The sequence below is a fragment of the Saccostrea cucullata genome, unplaced genomic scaffold, assembly GCF_032062105.1.
Source record: "Saccostrea cucullata isolate Sc308-1 unplaced genomic scaffold, CSIRO_AGI_Scuc_v1 ctg1949, whole genome shotgun sequence".
NCBI lineage: Eukaryota > Metazoa > Mollusca > Bivalvia > Ostreida > Ostreidae > Saccostrea > Saccostrea cuccullata.
In genome coordinates, this window is record NW_026941305.1 from 31,009 (window position 1) to 42,619 (window position 11,611).

Below are 11,611 nucleotides of genomic sequence, written 5' to 3' on the forward strand. Positions count from 1 at the left end.
TTTCCATAAAACACCAAAAAGAACGGGATGTTTCAGCTTACAGGTCTAATATGAAATACTTTCAAACAGTCATATTCACTAAATAAAGTATTAAAAAGATATAGGATATTAATAAAGTTAATAATTACTGCCAGGTCTGGTCTTAAGGTCTCAAGACATAAAAGTCTTTAAATTTTTGCCTATAAATTCTGTAAATTTTAACACACTGCCAACCTGGCCAAAACCTCTGGGTAGTCTCTCTGAGAACAACGCAACGGTAAATTACTTAAAATCATTCGTAATATGTATCAGGGTATGAAGTCATGTGTGCGGTCTACAGAAACTTTGTCAGAATTTTTTAAATGTAAAACGGGTCTTTTACAAGGAAAAGTATTATCTCCGATATTGTTCTCACTGTATGTAAATGATTTTGAAATGGAGTTTTTAACAAAGGGTAATGTACCATTACAAATATTAGAATTAAATCTTTTTGCACTCATGTACGCTGATGATATGGTAATTTTTGCAGAAAGTGTAGATGAATTACAATCTATGTTAAATACATTGTATAATTATACTACAAAATAGGACCTTACAATCAATATAGAAAAGACTAAAATTGTTATATTTAGAAATGGGGGGAAAATTTGTGATAATGAAATATGGAATTTGAACGGAGAACCTATTGAGATTGTTGACAAATTTATTTACTTGGGAATGCTTTTAAATTATAATGGAAAATTTAATATTACACAGAAGCAACTATCTACACAAGGTAGAAAGGCTATGTTTTCTTTAAAAGCTAAAACAAGTGAATTGTATTTGAATACAGAGACAATGTTGTCTTTGTTTGACACTTATGTTGCTAGTGTTTTAAATTACGGATGTGAAATTTGGGGTTTTCATAATGCAAAAGATATAGAAAGTGTACATTTGCAATACTTAAAATATGTTCTAGGTGTAAGAAAAAATACAAACTCTGTAATGATTTATTGTGAAACTGGGAGACTCCCACTGAAGGTGGTAAGGTTACTTAGAATTATCAAATTTTGGTTCAAATTGTTAAAAAGTGAAAATTGTATTCTCTTAGCCTGTTACAATATGTTACTAGAGGAATGTGAAAAGAGTAAGAAAAATATAAATAATTGGGTTACAAATATAAAAGAAAAATTGTTTGAAATTGGACTAGGAGATGTTTGGTATAGTCAGGAAAGTATTCAAATGAAAACAGATTTCCCTATCATCAAGCAGCGGATTGTAGATATTTTTATTCAAACAAGTTTTGAGCATATAAATTGCTCATCGAGGTGCAAAATTTATAAGTACATCATTGACAATTTTTCTCTCCAATATTACTTAACAAAAGCCATTCCTACTAAATATAAGAAGCAATTAAGTAAAATACGTATGTCGTCCCATAACCTAGCCATTGAAAGCGGTCGCCATAATAATATACCAGCAAATGATAGATATTGTGAAATGTGCCATTTAGATATTGAAGATGAATTTCATTTTATTTTAAAATGCCCTCAATTTAGTGATATAAGATGTCGATACATTAAAAAATATTACTGGAAAAAACCTTCAGTTTTCAAATTAATACAACTGTTAAGTGTAAAAAATTTTAAGGAACTGTGTAATTTAGGTATTTACCTCCACCATGCTTTTGAAATACGTGAAAGTGTCACAAAAACATTTTCTGTCTAAAATATATGCATAAACCCTATATTGTTGAAGTTTGTTACTATTTACCATAATATACTACATTTGTTTATATTACCATGTCACGTAACCTATTATTTGATGTTTGTTACATTCTATTATAATGCTATAAGATGTATGTCTTGGGCAATAAAGATATATATACAGAACCACAACCAATAAAAAGACAGAAGCCCAAGAAAATAACCTTGAACTTTATACCTCACAAGTAAAGGGGTGAATCAAGGTTTTATATCAAACTAGAAATTCTTATTTGATTGCATTATATCAATAATACTAGTATTTATTGAATATTGTATGATATACACGTATGATATATACAATTACACATGTAAAAACATACGGCTACATTATTAAACATGTTACAAACAAGCTAATTCAGAGAATCTGTATCCCCCGCTTAAGGAAAAAAGTAAAACATGCACAGTTCGGGGGGAGGGAGGGAGGGGGTCGGCTCTTTCTCACAGAATTTGTAGAATTATTAATTTAAAGTATACATGCATTTATACTGAAGCAAATAAAAATACTATTATGGATATAAAGATTTGATTGCTTATTCTTTATTACGTGTATATAGAATATTGTTTTTATATGGAATGTTTATCACACTGAAATGATGATTTTATGAGTTTTTACAAGCCAGACCTCGTTATTTTTCACTTTGCGTGCTGAATGCTATTATTTAGTTAAAAAAGTATTTCTAAAAAAAAGGGGGTCCGTCCGAGACTTCATCTCGGGACCTTTCACATGGGAAGCGAGAAACATTCCACAAGACCTCGGAAACGCTTTAGAGGAAGTCAAGTATATGCAGAAGTGAAGTCACATACATGTATATATTCATGTTTTGTATTGTCAAAATTTTACACAATCGATGGTGTTTGATTTATTAAGCCTTTATTAAACAGTTCTAATAAATGTAATAAGAACATAAAGTCCGCCGAGAACCTGTTTCACATGAAAAATAACTCTGCTCCTGCCCCTGTGCTAAAAATAGCGACATGTTATACTATAAATACAAATAAAACAAACGGGACAGGGCACTTTGAAAGGAGTGAGAGAGCTCATAGGGAGTTTTGGTATAGAATTACATTGCAAAAGCTCTAAATCATCTTGAAATATTGCCCGGAAATGATAGTGTATTCACACACGTCGGGCAGAATGTTTAAATATACGACCTTGAAGTTTGACCTCAAATTCAATGAAGGTCTTCATTAGGCCACAGGGAGTTTTTACGAGTTGATGGACATCAACTAAGTTATGTTCTTACAAATGTTGACCTAATTTTAAATAACCTAAGAACACACCACTTTTATTCAGTTCCTTTTACGATAAATTGTATCTCATCTTAAGAAACTCTACATAAATTAAAGCAAACATATATATTGAAGACTTGTCAATGTTTCTTTTTGGAAAGGAAATTTAAGAGTAAGTAATAACATTTTCATTGAAATGCCTTATTGTGTCGGTCCGACAAAATTCTTTTTTTTTCATTTTTGCATTTTAAACCGCCGAAGAATGAAAACGTAATTCATCACTTCTCATATTCCTATACGTGCATATATGTCTTGTCGATTTTAAAAGTTTTTCAATCTAATTGCATGAAATATTGATTAGTTTTCTTGTGCAAAGTTCGTTGGGGTTTATACAAATGACATATTAGGCCTAACATAAGTCGAACTACTTTTTCATATACGTACATGTACGTATCATGCTTCTGTGTTTTGTAAACTAAAACACGCAAAATTGACAGCACAACAGTGACTTCAAAAGAAATTGACGGGACTGTGGAGGCTTGTCAGGAAATTTTTAGAAGGTAAATACATGCACATTTACGTATAGTTGCGTGTGTTCCTCTGAAATATAAACTTAGCCAGTAGTTTATCGATAGGACTTCGTATGGTACTGACCGAGTAAACTTTAGCGCCACCTTGTTTTCGTGGCTTAAGGGGCCTGATTCTATATATATATATATATATGTTTTGTTTTTTTTCCGCATAAGTCGCTTTCATGGTGGTAATGAGGCAAATGCTTCACTAGAAATATTATTTCAAGTCTTTGAAAACACACAAAACAGCAGTCGTGCGACAGGACATGCCATAGAATTATCGACTAGATTTCCACTTTCTTGAGAGAAACGGTCATATTTTAGTGAAAATCGAATGAATATGTTTCTGTATGCAATGATACTAAACGAAATTATCCAAGATAATATTTCTACTTGTTGTATTACACGAAAAGTACGATGAGAACGAAGCATCTCTTGAAACGACGCCATTTTTAATTAGCCAGGAGCGGATCAAAATCCACCACACGCACCTGTTCATAATAAATATGGATTAAGTAATTCTAATTGATTTATATGTTTACTCATATCGCTTCCGAAAAATATAGACAACTTTTTTAATGTAACATAACAGGGTGAAAGTGTCTTATTTATTTATTTTCATTATAAAATAGAAAGAAATATTGATAAGTGGGAATATGTGACAAAAAATACACATGTTCCGGATGGCATGCGAGTACAAAGGCATCCTGTGTCATAATACTGTGGAATCAACAATTTGAAATGTAAAAAATAAAGATCAGATCAAGATTTTGATGATCTTAAAGAAGGATATGGAAATAACGAAGAGTATTCAATCTCAACGTCCATTAAACAATATACAAAGTAAGAGAAGAGCAAACACGCACATCCGAAACATCAAAGGTGGGATCAGATGCCATGGAGGAGTGAGCATCCCCTGCCGACCGGTCACTCCCGCCGTGTGCTCGTTGTCATAATCAGGAAATAATGGAAAAATCCGTCGTCAATTCAGAGTATAAATAATGGACTAACAATTGGTATGAAAAACGTCTGTTAGCATTTCATTCAATGATAAATTGTATTTGCTGACAAGGTCATTGTATCGACCATAGAAATTACGAAATGATGACTTTAAACGAGACTGTTGATATTCTTGTTTCATTAACTTGCTTGTCGATAATTTACCTCGTTAAAGAAATTGTTCATACGCATGCTCTTGCGTATCGAATCAACTGAGATATATATACTCCGTATGCAGGTGATGAAGGTATATTGCTGCATAAGTAAGGGAAGTTGACGATAAAAAAGTTAAAGTCATCATGTTTATCATATAGCTTGGTTGTTAGATTACCATTAGTGTCTTTTCAAGTAAAATATCCAAGTATAAAGCAGAAGTGTCGGACTCTGTGATATCTTTTATTTCACGCTGACTAGGATATATCTTGTCGACGTAGGAATGGAAATTATCATTATTAATTGACAATAAGTCGTTGAAATATCTAAATGTCAAGTTGAAGGCCACAACAAGCGTTTTCTTCTTTTCACGCATAAGATTTTGCATAAATTCTGCTTCATATGAATATAAAAAAAGTCTGCTAATAACAGATGATTATTTTGAAGACGTCAAGGGCCAGAAAAGGAAAAGACAAAACTTCCTGGGAAATATCAGGTTCAAAGAGAAAATGATGATTTACATTTAAGATGTAATAATAAATGAAATACCATTCAAATCCTCCATTTTACTTTTATATGTTGTTTTAATTAGAATTTAAAATTTGTTTTATTTTCTAGAAGTATAAACCACAATGGCCAGAGCAAAAAAGATTTCTGGAAAGATATGTTTACGAAACCTTTTTCACGGCTTTTGGAGGTTTGCTGGTTAATTTCTCATACCGGATAAATTTAACTCCATCACTATCATGTTGGAGGTTCCCTTATGCCGGTGTAACGTTGAATTTTGACCCGGGTTGAAAATTGACCCGGGGGTCATTTTTCAACGTTGAATACTGAGACAAAAGGTGTTGAATTTAGACCCTAATCCGTTGAAAACTGAGCCGGGTCGTGGAATTTTGATCATGAAACCGGTTCAAAATTCAACAGCATAAAAACACATATTTATGATTGGGTTTTCACTACTTTGATTTAATTCCTAGGTATGAGGCTCCGTTTTGGTATCCTCTATTTAAATAAGTAATATCACCTGTTCCAATAGATGATATCACCTATTTGATTTGAAATTGTGATATCACAAATTCAAAAAAGTGATATCACTTATTCGAATTGGTGATATCGCCTATTCGATTGAGTGATATCACCTTTTCCCGTCGAACAGCCGTAGTTTTTTTTTTTTTTGCTTACAAATTAATTTATTTTACTTACATATCATGTATTCAACAAGAAAATTGTAGAAAATGCATGAAAACTGGGTAGTCCGAATTTTCTTGGTTCCAGTGTAGTATAATGTATATAATAGGTAGCATTCATTAATGACTGTTGTAAGAAACTCAAATAGGTAATATTACCTTTTCGAAAAGATGATACCACTTATTCAAATAGGTGATAGCACCTATTTAGCACGAAAAGGTGATATCTCCTTTTATTCTTAGCTCTCTGATTGGCCCAAACTTGATCACATGATTAAGTACATACATGTAACAACATAAAGACTTGAGTTACTATTTATAGAATCTGAAATGCATATTGACTTCATGTTCTATTTCTTGTGATCATATAGCTTACTATATTGCAGGAGTCCTTTTAGAAAATTTCATTAAAGTGAGTGACACCCCCCCCCTCCCTGCCTTGAGATATTTTTTTGTAAAACAGAAATAGTATTGATTTCTCAATTAAAAATAATACAGAGTGTAACTTGATGTTTCTGAAAAAAAAAATACAAGTCGTATTAATGTATTTTAATGTTCCGTAATAGACGAATTTCACATTCCTAAGAGTTATCTCCCGTTGTCGGCGTAATGCTCATTTTTACCTCTTTGTCCTTTGTAAGTTACCTGTTGATATTTTTAAAATTCAAACGTTCTATGACAATTTCGATCTGTACCTGTATTGCCAGAGTATGGGGCAATATGAAAAACATAATGAGAATATTCATATAGATTTTATTTCTAAGATACTGACCCATAAAGTTGGTAAGGTTATAGAGGGAAAACAGTGTCTTACGCCGGTTGACCCCGGATTGACCCCGCGAAGGGGAATAACTTTTGTAAATGTGAAAGTCGTCTATTGATGAGGCGTAACAATGTCTTAAAGTCTTGAATTAGGATCAAAATGTACTTTAATGTTAAAACATATTGGATATATTTTTCAAAAATTTATACAAGACATACATGTAATTTATTAAATAAATTAGTATTCTGAATAACTAAATCCTCTATAATTACTCCATCAATGTATAAAACGAAACACATTTATTTAATATTAATTATATTTGATAATAATGTTAAACTTTACCTTGCTATTTAATTGAGTTTACAACCAATTCTAGTTTAATTTGTCATATTTCACAGAATGTAATCATGGCAATTATTGAAAAAGAATTAACAAAAAAAACAACATCGCATAGGAGACCATAAAGATAAAATTATGTAATAAGATGAAAAGTTTATCGAATAGGAATCGTATTTTTTCGAATAGAAATGGATGCAAGCATGTTTTCGAACAACAACTTTATTGCATATAACCAAATAATTATCGAATGAAAAAGATAAAATTATCGAATAGGAATGACAAAATTAGCGAATAGCAACCGATTGTTTGAAATATTAATGACATCGAATAGGAAACGTGCGACGGCGTATTCGTGCCATTTTAACAATGTATAAATTTATTTAAAAATCGTTTGAACGATTTAAAAAAAAAAACGTTTGTACGATTTAACGACGTTCGATCCTATATTAAAAGTCTTAAACTTTTTTTGTCAAGTATATTTTTAGTTTTTACATAAATATCTTAATTTAATTTCAAATAAAAAAATGGGGGTCAATACATTTCTTTTGGCGCTACGGAAGATTTAATATGACCTTCTTGCACTGAAATTTGTGTCTTAATTAATAATTAACTTTTTGACGTAAAAAAGACTCTTGAAAATTGTGACTAAGAAAAAGTTTCAAATTGCTTCGCATAAACAATAATTTGTTTGTTAAATCGTTAAATCGTTTGTACAATTTACTAAATCGTACAAACGTTTTCTTAAATCGTAAAAACGGTTTCCTAAATTGTTAAAAAGATTTATAAAAACGTACAGACTATTTTGATAAATCGTAAGAACGATTTAATAAATTGTGCAAACGATTTAACAAACAAATTGTACATACGATTTATTAAATTTTACAAACGATTTAACAAACAAATGGTACAAACGATTTATCAAATTGTACAAACAATTTATTAAATCGAACAATCGTACAAACTTTTTTTTAAAATTGTTCAAACGATTTAAAACAAAAATTACATTGTTAAAATGGCACGAAGACGCCGTCGTACCTATGTGTTGTTTTGTAGTTATTTATGAATGCCATGTTGCTACGCCCCTGCGGAGATAACTGAAATCGTGCACTGATCAAAATGTACATATATACACGGGGTGATACTGTATGTTTATTATGTTCCCCAAACGAAGTTGGGGAACATATTGTTTTTACTCTGTTTCTTATTAAGGTCTTCCGTCTTCACGGAAGACCTTATAGTGATTGTATTGTTTCTTATTAAGGTCTTCCGTCTCCAACGGAAGACCTTCTTGTTATTCTTCGGTTTCTTTTTCCCTATTATTATTATTATTATTTTTCTTACCAATTTTGTGCACGCGATTTCTCGTAAACTACTGAACCGATTCTCATGAAACTTTGACATCTGATAGGTACCTATCTGAACCTTATTGGAAATTTTTTTCGTCGATGACGTAACTTCCGGTCGTGAGATATGGACAATTTTCTGATTTCAAAATGCAATTTTGTCTTGATTACTTAGCAAAAACTGCTTAAGATATGAACTGAAAATTAATTGGAGATGATAGTTCATGATTTATAGCGTTGCAGAATCGCCTTTTCGTGCGTCGTCAATACTTCCGGTCGAAACCGGAAGCGAATTTAAAAAACGCAATTTTTCAACTTTTCTTTTTTAATATTTTTGTTTTAGAATTGAATAAAGACCCCTTTTCTGAATCCAAATATGTAATTTGTTTGAAAATCGACCGAAGCCAATCTCGAGATATTTGCATTTGAAAACGCGAAGCGGCGATCCCGATGGCCGAATGGTTAGCGCGTTGGATTGTCACGCGGTCGACCCGGGTTCAATCCCGCTTGTGACCAAAACATTTTATCATTTTTTCTGCTCGATTTTTCGATTTTTATTAATTTTAGACCATTTGCAACAACATATTTTCAACTTTTAAGTATATCTTACGTAATAAGGGGCCACAAGGGGCCAGAATGTTAAATCTTTGACACTTCATATCTTGAAAAGAGGGAATATTTTGATAAGCAATATTGAACAAAAGTTGGTCAGAATAATAGTCTAAACAATATGCAAACTTTGATTTTTTTGTAAAATGGCCCCATTAAGGAATTGTAGGGGTGGCCCCTAAATATTTATATGAATCATATCTCCACAATGAAAGGAAATCCCTGAATAGGTGTTGAACAAAAAGTCTTTGAAATCACAAGACCTTTCATTTGATATCAAGAAAAAAGGGCCGGCCCCTTCAAATAAGGGGCTCAGAAGGGCCAAAAGTTTTTCATCTCTAACTTTTTGAGGATCAATATTTTCGGATACATTATAGAAGCAGAGGTATTCATCTTAACAATTTGCAACAATATATAATACAATAAGGACCATATGTTACGTAATTAGGGGTCACAAGGGGCCAGAATGTCAAATCTTTGAAGCTTTATATCTCAAAAAGGGGGAATATTTTGATAAGCAAAATTGAACAAAAGTTGGTCAGAATAATGTTCTCAACAATATGCATACTTTGAATTAGTGTGTTATGGTCCCATTAAGGAATTGTAGGGGTGGCCCCTAAATATTTATATGAATCATATCTCCACAATGAAAAGAAATCTCTGAAAAGGTGTTGAACAAAAAGTCTTTGAAATCACAAGACCTTTCATTTGATATCAAAAAGGGGCCGACCCCTCAAATTAGGGGCTCAGAGAGGCCAAAAGTCTGTCATCTTTAACTCTTTAAGGATCAATATTTTGTGATACATTTTAGAAGCAAATGTATTCATCTGAACGATGCGCAACACTATTTGACACAATTTCTGAATAGGTGTTGAGCAAAAGGTCTTTGAAATCACAAGACCTTTCATTTGATATCAAGAAAGAGGGGCTGACACCTTGAAATAGGGGCTTAAAGGGACCAAAAGTCTTGCATTTGTACCTCTTTAATGAGAAACTTTAAATTCATTGAAGGAAAACTTAGTGTCATTCTCTTTTAACGAATATCTCAGTCAAAATCACATCTCATCTTATCGAGAAATTCAACGGAAGACCTACTCGTTGCTCGCAACGAGATCTCATCTAGTTATTATTATTATTCTTTTTTTGACAAAATTTTGTGCACGCGATTTCTCGAAAACTATTCAGTGGTTTTTCACGAAACTTTCACAAAATATGCGCCTTTACATGAAGTTGTGCAGTCTGTAATTGTTTTTGGAAAATTCGCTTCCGGTGCCAAGTTATGGACGATTTCCTGATTTTAAAATGCGATTTTGTCGCGCACTTTAATCAAAAATGGTAGAGAATATGAACTGGAGACTTATTGGAGATGATAGATCATGACTTTGTGGTTTGCAGAATCGCCTTTTCGTGCGTCGTCAACACTTCCGGTCGTTACGAGATGCAAATTTAAAAACTCGTATTTTTCTAACTTTTTTGTCTTTCAACATTTTTTATTTATTTTTGGAATGATAATAGAGACCCTTTGATCGATGCTTACTATATACGTTGTTTGGATTTTGGTTAATCAGAACTCTAGATATTAATATTTGAAAATCTGAAGCGAACCCAAGATGGCGGCTGTCTCTGTCAACTCCGCCATTCTGCGAGTAGGGGTTTATGGAGGCACCTGAGCGTTTGACTAAATGATAAATGAAAAGTAAAAAAACTACGTGGACTTTCACCTAGTAGTACGCTGCAATTCAGTGACAATCTTAAAACTTAATTTCCGTTTTATTGCTTAAGTGTAATTGGGCTAGATACGTGTGTGCAATGTGTTAAATTCACTTTCTTAACGTCGAAATAAAATAAAAGCGATAAGTGGAAGTTGTTTTATTTAATATTTAATTTCATTGAAGCTATCACACCTATTTGATAGATCAGTCCAAAGGATAGGCACGAATATTTACTCGTAGTGTTTGTCGCCAGATTATGAATAGTGAACCGCCTTTTATGATTCTTAGACTGGTGTACTGTTGCAGGTGTACTGTATTCATAACTATATTTAGAGCAGTATTCAAAATTTATTAGTTTTTCACAACGTAACCACTGTGTTTCCCATGCACACTTGAGTCATATTAAACTAATACAAAAGACAGAAATAAGAAAACCTTTTTTTAAATAAGATCGTCTAATGGAGTTTATATTAATATTCTTTTCTCAAAGATATTTAAAGTTGAACATTGAACATAAATGAAATCTGATTCCTTGACCGTCGAAGGGTGAGACATGTCTTTCATCGAACCATTTCTACTTTTTCATGAAGGTGTAAAGAATCGGGTTAGTTCACTTTGGGGATAAACGGGTAATTAAAAAAAAATAAAAATGATTACCATTTCACTTCTTTTGTGTTACTTACCTATATAAGATATAGAATATGTACAAGCTGTTAAATATACTTTCTAAACCTCGCAATTTAGGCTTAAAGAACTTTTTTTCTTTTTTCTTTATTCTATTGAAGCTATTTCACCTATTTTATGAAACATTTCAAAGAAAAGGCGCGCAGATTAACTTGTGGCGTTTGGCGCGAAATTATAAATAGTGGCGCGCATTTCGTGATTCTTAGACAGGTGTATTGTTGTATATTCAAGTACATTTATAGCAGTGGACTAAAACGCGTAATTTAAGCGTGTTGGGAATAAAGAGGAAAAAA